At 49.1% G+C, this 8691-nt stretch overlaps 1 long non-coding RNA gene across 1 annotated transcript; it reads right to left on the reverse strand.

The window, feature by feature from the left end:
- Nucleotides 1–6487: 6487 nt before the first annotated feature.
- On the reverse strand, nt 6488–8406 carry LOC109267888 (uncharacterized). Its single transcript, XR_002080328.2, has 3 exons — nt 8295–8406; nt 7697–7863; nt 6488–6533 (listed from the first exon to the last, which is right to left on the reverse strand). It is a non-coding gene; the product is annotated as an uncharacterized LOC109267888 (long non-coding RNA).
- Between the last annotated feature and the right edge of the window lie 285 nt (nt 8407–8691).

Raw genomic sequence — 8691 nt, forward strand, 5'->3', positions numbered from 1 at the left:
CATCCACGCACAAGGAAGGAGTCCCCGAGGGGGTGACACCCATTTCTAACGTGGTCACGGCAAGTGCTGTAATAATGATCCATTTCCAGTCACAGTTTCCTTTTCTGCTCCTAATTAATGCTGTCCCTTTTCATAATAGCCTTTCGCTTAAAGGGAAACATTTTGTTCAATTATTTCTTTAACGTGTTCGACAGGCTCCTGTAGGTACAATAATATTATTTGATTTTCTTTGATTTGCATATTCCTTTTGCTGAAGAGACCTTGAAAACCAACTAAGGAACGAGAAGGCTTCACTGGGTGAATTATTTAAAAAGTCAGCATGAATTTGGGGATGTTTTTCCAGAATTAAAGAATGATTTCAGCATTCGAAATGAACTGAAGATTCAGTTGACTTTGTTCGAGACAAACTGAGGGATTTTTGATATGAGGACTGAGCAGTGTGTGTTGCTCAGGTGGACGAGTCTGACTTGAAGGCAGAGGGTCAGTCATGGCCTTGGATCAGCTTTGAATAGACAGCACGCCTTTACGCAAACATTGACCCAGTGTTTACACCATTTCCACCGAAAACAGGAGGCGTGAACCCCTGGCTCAACCAGAGAATCTCTGCAAACATTTCTGTTCTCTCTGAAGTCCCTCCTGGAAGAGCTCTCACTCAGAATAGCCTTACGGGCACGGCCTCATCCCAAGAGACAATACTGTGCAAGCAAAGGGAGGTGTTTTTCTGCATGAGAAAGTTGCGGCCTAAGGTCTTCGATAACCTATGTTGACAGTAAACAGAGATAGGGCGCCTGGGTGGCTCAGTCGGTTGAGTGACTCTTGATTTCAGCTCAGGCCATGATGTCACAGTTTGGGGGATTGAGCCCTGCGTCGGGCTCTGAGCTGACAGCGAGGAACCTGCTTGGCATTCTCTCTCTCTCTCTCTCTCTCTCTCTCTCTCTCAAAATAAATAAATAAACTTTAATTATGGGGGTAAATTCAGCCCCGAAGTTTCGCACCATCTACCCTGGAGTAGAGGGTTGGTTCTGAAGACACCAGGAAGCTCTTCCTGGGCCGCTAGCTGGCCGTTATCGGGCAGTGCTGCATAGGGCTCCGTGTGACCCTGGCCAGCTCGGCTGTCCCTGCACTGGGATTCGGTGACCGCTTGGTGCGTTACCTTCTTGGATTCCATGAAATGCAGGGAGTAGAGCAAAACGAATTGGGGACAGAGGTGATTTCCAAGCTGCATAGTTTCCTTGTCCGAACTTGCTCACTCCATCCTGGGCTCGGTTACCTGTGACTCCGAGCTATGACTTACAGCGCTTAGCCATCGGTGGGTAAGCCGCAGCCGGGCTGGCGAGCCCAGCCTGACTCAGGCCCCGGCAGGTGCTGGGCTTTCACTTCTGGTTTCCCTGCGCCCTTCGGGCGCCAGTGCCAGGAAAGATATGCCATCTGGGAACATGAGAGCAGCTGTTGCTTCTCCCGGCGCAGCGTTGCCAGGGGGATTAGAAACGCCTGCCTGTGGGTTCCGTGTGTGCAGTCGGGATCCCCCTCTGAAGGTGAGCTTGTGAGTCATGGCAGGTGTTAGGTTTCGCGTGGCTGGAGGTCACGTAAGCGTCGCCTCCTGGAGACGAGGAGGCCCAGTGGCACGTAGTCCTGCTCTTCAGAGGCAAGAGCCCTGCCCCGCCTCCCCGGTGGGCCTCCTCCTGTAAGAGCTAGGAAGCCTGTTGGAGGAATATGCTTACGCTTGAGTTGAAGACCGCCTACCCCCACAACTGAAGTCACCCAGGAGAGTGCCGCCCGAGGGTCAAGCTAGACACTGTTCGAAATAAAACTACTCTACGTCAGATGTGTTACTCTTGCCCTGAATAGCCCCTTCCTGGTGCCCAGGGATAAAGCCACATGTCCTTTTTTAAACATTTTTTTTTAATGTTTATTTATTTTTGAGAGAGACAGAGCATGAGCAGGGGAGGGGCAGAGAGAGAGAGGAACACACAGAATCCGAAGCAGGCTCCAGGCTTCAAGCTGTCAGCACAGAGCCCCACGCGGGGCTCGAACCCACGATATGTGAGATCATGACCTGAGCCGAGGTAGGATCCCCAACTGACTGGCCACCAGGTGCCACACTGGTCCTGGTGCTCCCATCGGGGGCCCGTCTGGGTCAGGTGCTCCCAGAGCAGGTGCACTGAGCCCAGGCTTCATGTGCGAGAGGTTTATTAAGCCTCTGCTCCAAGAAGAAATTAGGAAGGGATCCAGAGGAGGTGCGGGGCGGGGGTCAGGAAAGGGACAAATGAAGACTCAGGCAAAGTCTGGGGCCTGGGTGATGCCTGGGGGGCACCTGCAGGGACGGGAAGCCTGTTTGCAGAGTTTGCCCTGAGGAAGGAGCTGGGTTTTCACTCCCATCCCTGGCCACGTCCCCTCTCGGCTTCCAGGCGGCAGTCAGCTGAAGAAAGCCCTGGGAGGCACCGGGAGCTGGGGACAGAGCTCAGAGTGGTCCCGGGGACGTGAACACACCACCCGCGCCTGCTCCAGGGTCAGAGTCCACACTGAGTGCCACCTCGCTCCAGCTTTCAAATACTTGTGCGGCCCTGATTGTGCTGTGGAGTGTTTTGCACAAGAACGTCTGTAGGTGCTGGGACCTCAGGACCATCAACGCTGCAGACTTCTAGCCCTCGCCAGGCTGTGTGAGCCCCTCCCTCCAAGAGTACACTGTGCCCTTTGCAAGAGAGCGACTGGGGTCGCTGGCCGAGTTCATAAAACGGGAAAACGTTTGGTTTACGAGCTTGATGCTGAGCGTGATGGCAGAGAAAGGGCCAGTGGGAGCTGGCACAAGAGATGGGGAGTGGGTGTCCTCACCCCCCTCCGCGGGGCTCCGACCTACCCCATCCTGTGTGTGCAGGGCTCCAGGAGGCACCCCTTGACCACGTGGAGTGTGATGTCCCCACTCACCCAGTGCACTGAAGGGACACTGAATGTTGTAACACTATACGTTAAATACGCACCACAGGACCCTTTCAGGATGGAGAAGACATTTTCCGGAAGATCATGTTGTCAATATGGCTGTGTTTGTTTTTTTTCTCGCCTGCCAAGGTGTAGAGAATTACCGGAATAAAGAACTCTCTGGTCCTTGAGGGAGGCGTGTGTGGCTCTGGAAGGAGAAATGGATTAGCTTGGCCACAGAGAAGTCTGCCTGGGGAATCTGCTCCCCGGGGGCCGTGGGCAGGGAGGGGCAGGTGTCCCTAGAGGAGGAACAGGTGAGTGGAGCTTCCCGGCCCACCTGCCTTCCTGTGGCTCTGACACTTTCCCCGAAGACACCCCGACCTTCCAGGTCCAAGCTCTCTCTGCGCCTCTGCCTTCTGCTGAAATCTGTCCCAGTGGCCTGGTCCTTGGCGGCCAATGACTGTTCATGTTGCTTATGTCATGTGTACCTACTATAACTAAGAAAGACTATGTCTTCTCGATGGTGGAGGAATCAATGTTCAATCAGTATTTGTTCAATGAAACAAGGCATGTGAGATCTTATTTGTTTTCTAAAGTTTTATTTACCTATTTGTGAAAGAGAGAGAGAGAGAAAGAGCTTGAGCAGGAGAGAGGCAGAGAGAGAGGAGAGACAGAGAACCCCAAGCAGGCTCCAGGCTTTGAGCTGTCAGCACAGAGTCTGATGCGAGGCTCCAACACACGAACTGTGAGATCATGACCTGAGCTCAACCGAGTGAGTCCCCCAGGCACCCTGGAGGCAGGTGAGATCTTAAGGAGACCATTCTTGCCCTATTTTCTCTGCGAGCAGAAAATAGAATGTATATACGTGAACATTATACACATACGGAAAACAAAGCCAAGTGGTAGTTAAAGAAGAAAAACCAGCCGTCAGTCCAACAGCTGGTGATCACAGCTCCTCAGACAGTATCTTGAATGTGGTGTTACTTGGTTACGTGCATTTCCTGGGGCTGGGGACAGGGCGTTAGCGCTGCAGGCTCTGTTCCAGGTGCTGCGAGGCTGTTAGCCAACAAGATGGGCAGAGGTCACAGGCAGAGGTCACTGCCAGCCTGCACTTGGAGTTTTGAGGGAGAAAAACAATAAGGCTCAGTGCAGCGAGCAAGCGAACACTGGGGCAGGTTGGAAGAACGGGCAGGTCTGTGCTGACGGGGAGGGACACAGTGTCCCAGCTCCCAACTCGCAGGCGGGGCCTCACGGGGAGGGGGGGAGCAGGACGTGGCAGCCATCAAGAGTGAGAGGTCAGGGGCAGGGGGTGGGGCGGTCCTGAGGACTCCAGTCTTTCTCTCAGCCACACGCGTGGCCCAGGCGGGGTCTGGACAAGGTGCCGAGGACGACCCTCCATTCTCCAGGTGTCACTCCTGATTAGGGTGTGCGTCTGCACCTGTGGCCATACCCCCATCTGTGTCTATTTTTACCCTACCTTCAGTTTTTAACATTAGGTCAAGAGCATTTCCCCTTGTCACTTAAAAACTTTTATATTTAACACGATGGCCATAGAAAGCACTCGGCAGTTTGGAACTTGGCAAGTGCACAGATTTATTTGTGTGACCGTTTGCTTAGGTGGATTGACCGTTAGTCATGGGGGGCCTCAAGGGGTTAGTGCTGAGGCCCTGACTGTCCACCATCTGTCTGTTATTCATCTGTTATCTCTCAGTTATCTGTCTATCCAAATATCTATCTAAATATCTATCATCTATCATTTGCCTATTATCTCTCTATCATCTATCTGTATCTATGTATCTATCTACGTATCTATCTATGTATCTATCTACGTATCTATCTATGTATCTATCTATCTATCTATCTATCTATCATCTATCTGTCATCTATCTGTCATGTATGTATGTATGTATGTATCTATCTATCACCTATCTGTCAGCTGTCTGTCATCTATCTATCTATCTATCTATCATCTGTCATCTATGTATCTATGTATCTATCTATCATTTATCTGTCATCTATCTGTCATCCATGTATCTATCTATCTATCTATCTGTCATCTATCTGTCATCTATGTATCTATGTATCTATGTATCTATCATCTATCTGTCTACCCACCAAGGAGCCCCTGACACTAACAGCCTCTTTGTGATTGGTCTTCTGCTATGAGACAAAAACAATCTCACGGAATACAAACCTCAGACAGTTTACTCTGGGACCATGACAAAATGGGGCAGAATAATTTGTGCACAGACACGTGTCACTGGGCAGCTTACAAAATACCAACAACTCCCTTTTACCAGGCGAGTGCCTTCCTCATGTAGCCACAGAATTGCCCCCACTGTCTGACAGCATCCAATCTAGAACAAAACCCCGCCTTCTTGGACCCTCCCCCCAAATACAGTTGCCTGCGCCCTTTAACTGAGACGGCCCACGGTTCTCCAGGGGAGGGGTCCTCCCCGTTCTAGTGAGTGTCAACCCACCTCTGTCAACTGTGGTCTTCACCTGGGGGGACTGAATATATATATGTATGCACACACGTTTATGTGTATTTAATATAAATAGAATACACTTATTGATAAGGGAGCTTGGGGTGGGCTGAGGGCAGAGCACAGGTGGACAGCACCCCTCCCCCAGGTGGATCTGTGTGATGTTCCTCAGACACTCCTGGCCGCCCAAGAACACGGGAAGGGGGTTCAAGTGTTTGCCGTGGTGACATGGGAAATGGAGGCAAATGAAACATCAAATCCCCTTACTGCCTACGGCTCACTGACCAGTCCTTGAAACCGGCACAGTGACCTCCCTCCAGGGGCTCAGCTGCCTCCATGATGACACTTTGCGGGGGACAGAAGGGAATCTCAGCTTCACATCACCCCACCTCGAGGACCCTGTAAGTCTCCTTCCTTTATCTCAACTGCCCCAGGACACACGCTGGCATCATGCTCCAGGCTTAGGGCCCCCGATATACATCCGAGGGGTCTCAGGACGGAGGTTTCACTAAATGGTAATAAATGGCGTTTCCCTGGCCACAGCGACCCCCTCAAGGTCCTGGAAACCTTGCTTCCAAAATTCCTAAGAGACTTACTCTATCCCCGCCCCCTCCCAAGCTGAGGGTATGTGATGAGTTACCCGTCACGACCCCAGTGCAGCTCCTCCTGCCCATGGGTCCTGTCCCTGTGCTTTAATAAACCACCTTTATGCACCAAAGACATCTTCAAGAATTCTTTCTTGGCTGTTGGCTCCAGATCCCCACCCCCCGACACCCCAAACCTCATCACTTATGTTCAATTTCCCTACAGAAGGTCACACTGAATCTGTGCCTGACAAAGCTGTACTAGGACTTTTAACCACGTTTCCAGTAAACGCATGACTCCCGGAAGCCATGCCCTTCCATCTCCCTCATATCACCCAGCAGCAACAGCTTCCGTTCCCATGGAAACGCATGCGTCCCGGCCCCAGGTGGACCAATGGTTTAGTCCCTAACTATTTTCAGGAATCTTCATCAGTTTCTATGGTAACTCCTGTGACGTTTTCCAGCACCCACTAGGTGACACTTACTCAAAGGACCGTCAAGCCAGTTTTGCAAATTGTATTATTGCCCTTGTCACCACGCATTTCTCCTGTTGATAATAAAACAAAATTGTAAATATAAAAGAACCAGTAGATTCAAGGTAGGGAGTAAGTATTTTGTGCATATAAATTTGTGACATTCAACCAGATGCCTACACTGTTACAGCATGTTTTCCAAAGGCAAAGACACGGGTGTGTGAGGCTGGTACTTAGTCGGAGGTGTTGAGAAATCTGAAGCCATGCACCCCCTGGGGGTTTACAGGGTGCTGAGACTCTTAATTAGAAACAGGGGAGGGGGGTGTTCTTGACAGCAGTGCTCTTGTGACGGGCAAGATTCTCTAGCACGATATCCCTCTAATTTCTAAGTCGGTTTTGCTCTGTTCAGTTTTAGTGGAAGAAACAGGGCTGGGGGGAGGGCTGTCAAATTTGAATACTTGTCCACACCTGCACAGCTGGGACCCGGCCTCATGTTCCTAGGGTTTCTGGAGCCAAACTCGTTCTCTACAGATTTCTGCCTGCACTTTGCCCCACAGTTACGCTCCCCATTAAGCCAAGACAATGTGCAACCAGACTATTAAGGGCACAGCCTACTTGGCCAAGTCAGTGGATGCTGTGTGTGCTCTCTACTCTGGGAATGTAATATTAACATACAGAATGCAAAACAAGGTAATTATTTTAAAAGCACCTGCGTGTTAAATTCCTGGGCTGGAGGACGGGAGGTACCGAAAGCCCTGTTTCCAAAGCTGAGTTGATGGTGACTTGGTAAGCCTTGGAATGTCTTCCCTGATACTGTCATTTATCAGGTTCATTTAAGGAGAAACATTTGGGAGCAAAGTGGTGTAGAGTACCTGCTATGTGCATACAGTGAAACGTCAGGTCGAATCATTTCCCTGCATTGTTATGTTGTTGGTGTTTTTAACAGGGAAAGGCAGCAGCCTTTGAACATCTTGAACACCTCCCTGGATTCTTTCCTCCCTGAGCAGATGTGCTCCTCCTCAGGTCTCAGAAGGCCCGGCTCTGGGGCTTCTTTCCAGTAAATCGTACATGCTTCCTATACACGTGCTAATCACAAGAGCTGTCCCACAGATATGTGTCCTGCAGCACTCTAGGCTCCCTACAGGGACAGTGACCGCATCCTGCTGTCCTTCGAGGACTCTGCAGAAACTGTGGGATGCATTTGGAAAACTGCCAGTGACAGGAAACTCTGGCTCACCTTTTGTGTTTATACATCTTTCTTCAAGTCCAAGGATGTTTTCTTTCTTTTTTTAGGTATGTTTTCCTGGTTTCAGTAGCTCATAATTTTATGGTTTCACATCTAAGGCCAGTAGGTTACACATTCCCCCACAATTTTATGTTCCATGGTACACAGATTCAGTTCATCTATTTTAAAGAGATGACATTTACTTACATTTGTTTTCCTAGAAAGGGTTTACAACATAATTCGGAATTTAAAAATCAAGTAATGAAACAACATGTGGCTCGGTGATGTGAAGTTTTGTACTTTATAATCTGCTTCTGCAGGTGTGGATAGGGATGTGTGTTTCGAGGTAGGTTTACCAAAATGGCGGCAGTTACTGAACTTTGTGGTTCAATTCCATTTTACTTTGACCTGTTACTTACACTTTTAAGTGTTTGTTTCTAATTTATGATAGGCATACATGATTTCCCCCAGAGAACAAAGATACATTAAAAACAGATATATTGGAACTTATAAATAAATTCAAGCTGGTTCCTTGACAAAAAACAACAACCCAGACAAGGTTCTAGATTCTGGGGGCACCACACTGAATAGAATCACATTCAAATCATACCTTCAAAGAATGACTTAGTCCCTGGAGATTATTTTCATCACCTGGATAGTGTGAAGTCTATTTCAACATGAAGGTAAGCAGGAAAACTGCCATTCTGCAGCATGGGGCCGGGGACATCCAGTGCTGGAAGGCGGGGCACACAACTATGACAACATAAAGAACATTTGTCATATAATCTGTTTTGAACAATATGATTACTTGGTCAAAGTAATACATATTCTTTATTCCATATCAGAAACCCATGGAAATTATAGAAGTTGTATACACCTGTGTCATATCGCTACACAGGTAACACCACTCCTGACACACAGTTGTCTTCCGACCCACAGATGCTCACACATGCAAGAAAACAAAATTAGGATTTAGAGCAAATATGTGCAGCCATGTATTTTGCTTT

Source organism: Panthera pardus, unplaced genomic scaffold (assembly GCF_024362965.1).
Source record: "Panthera pardus isolate Hobbes unplaced genomic scaffold, ASM2436296v1 HiC_scaffold_8, whole genome shotgun sequence".
NCBI classification, from domain to species: Eukaryota; Metazoa; Chordata; class Mammalia; order Carnivora; family Felidae; genus Panthera; species Panthera pardus.